This window comes from Penaeus vannamei, chromosome 9 (assembly GCF_042767895.1).
Source record: "Penaeus vannamei isolate JL-2024 chromosome 9, ASM4276789v1, whole genome shotgun sequence".
NCBI lineage: Eukaryota > Metazoa > Arthropoda > Malacostraca > Decapoda > Penaeidae > Penaeus > Penaeus vannamei.
The window spans coordinates 11,767,583-11,769,356 of NC_091557.1; the positions used below are offsets into that span (position 1 = coordinate 11,767,583).

General features: G+C 37.0%; 1 protein-coding gene across 1 annotated transcript in view; it reads left to right on the plus strand.

Annotated features, from left to right (window-relative positions):
• Window positions 1-1,762: 1,762 nt before the first annotated feature.
• Window positions 1,763-1,774, plus strand: part of LOC113811907 (retinol dehydrogenase 13) — a 10,104-nt gene continuing 10,092 nt past the window's right edge. The window contains exon 1 of the mRNA XM_027363765.2: window positions 1,763-1,774. This exon is cut by the window's right edge and continues 200 nt beyond it. The gene's annotated coding sequence lies outside the window, so the exon portion shown is untranslated.

Sequence of the window (1,774 nt, forward strand, 5' to 3'; positions counted from 1 at the left end):
GTATTTTTATTGTTTATTGTGTGTGTGTGTGTGTTTGTGTGTCCTCCCATTGACATCAACGCAAAACCATTACTGCATTTTATTACTTATTCCAAAAATAACAGTAATACATGTAACAGCATAAAATTCATTTATGATCTTAAATCAAACATATGACATGGTTTTGATGCATCGATGCATCTAGTTTAAATCCAATATCAAACTGAGAACATTGCAGTGGTCATTGCAAGGCTTCTAGACCAGTAAATTACGTCCATCGTCCTTCCGCCTGGGTTTGGCGAGTGATTTTATGCCATATTTGAAGCAGGATGTGTGTTTGTAAGACATCAGATAAAATTAGCTAATTCTTTTCCCTCTTCTATATCTTTGACCACATTCATCTCTGAGTATCTGTCAAGCAGCATCGACAGGGTACTTCCCTCCATTAAACCCACATTTCCTAAATATCTGACTAAATGAGCAACCGATAGAAACAGCATCAGGGCGAGTGTGGCAGCCACCCCCTCCTCCTCCGTCCATCCCAAACCGCGGCGCATTTGATCTAAAAGAATATATAGAACAAACAAGTCCCTAGTAATCTACTCCATGATTATCATATCTGAATTACCTTTTCCCCTTAAATATAATGTCAGTATTGAAACCGAAATGAGAATGAAAATAAGTTTCCGGGAAAATAAAGGACAGAGGAGGGAGTGAATGGGAACACCTGCTCGGGTTAAGTATCAAATTGCAAGAGTTACTTATCATTTGTCTCAAGTTGCGTGTTCAGGTGGCACTGTTTTTTTGTACTATTGTTTTTAATTTGCTTACTATATCCTATCTCTCTGTGGCGTTGTACAGTATAACAGGTATGTACATTTTTATTAAATCACTGAAGGCAAAGTGGAAGTGATTTCTCTTATGTATTTGTATATCTATATATTAATATGTTTTCGAGTTTCATTTTAGAAATCAATAATTCCCCGTTCGCCAGTAGCATCGCAAAACCTAATCTTACCACAAACCTCACGACAGGTTCGTTTACAGGAACAAGCCGCAATTAAGACTCATGATACTGACTTTGATCATGACCTTCTATACATACCATAGGCGTAGGAAAATATTTTGAAGTGGGGAGCAAAGTAGGTTCCCCTCCAAAATAGCCGCGGATCCTGGATTTTAGCAGTTTAAAAATAATTTCTGCATTAAAATGTCTGATTTTTTTTATTTAGAAAATACTTGACATAATGGTTATTTCATTTTGAACGCCAATTGCAGGGGTCAATGTTCTCGACAACTGGGTAACTATGGAACTGTACTCTTTGTAGAGTGGGGGCAGTCGCTCCTCTGGCTCGCCCCCTTTTTACTACACCTATGCAAACAATTGGTAATTATCATTTCTACTCTAATTACTACTATCATCATTATCATTTTTTTTTTCCTTTACTTATTACCAAAGCCAAATATATGATAACGCTGACATTGTTTTCTTCCTTTTTTTCTCCTTTTCCCAGCCTGATCTCGGGCTCAGGACCAGTCTATGACTTTAAGGGATTATTCTTTTAGCAAATGGATCTGCGACTAGTTGGAATTTCATTTTTAATAAAAAAAAATTCTAATGCTATACATATGATTGATTGATTTCATCAGGTTTATGATTACCTTCATTAGGACACTGTTATATATCTCTAGTTACGTAATTATCTATCAATTTTCAGACAGACATTTTACCTCGTATGCTAGTTTCCCCCTCCCCCCTCTCCCTTCCTCTTATTCATGCTCCTCCTTTGCCCCC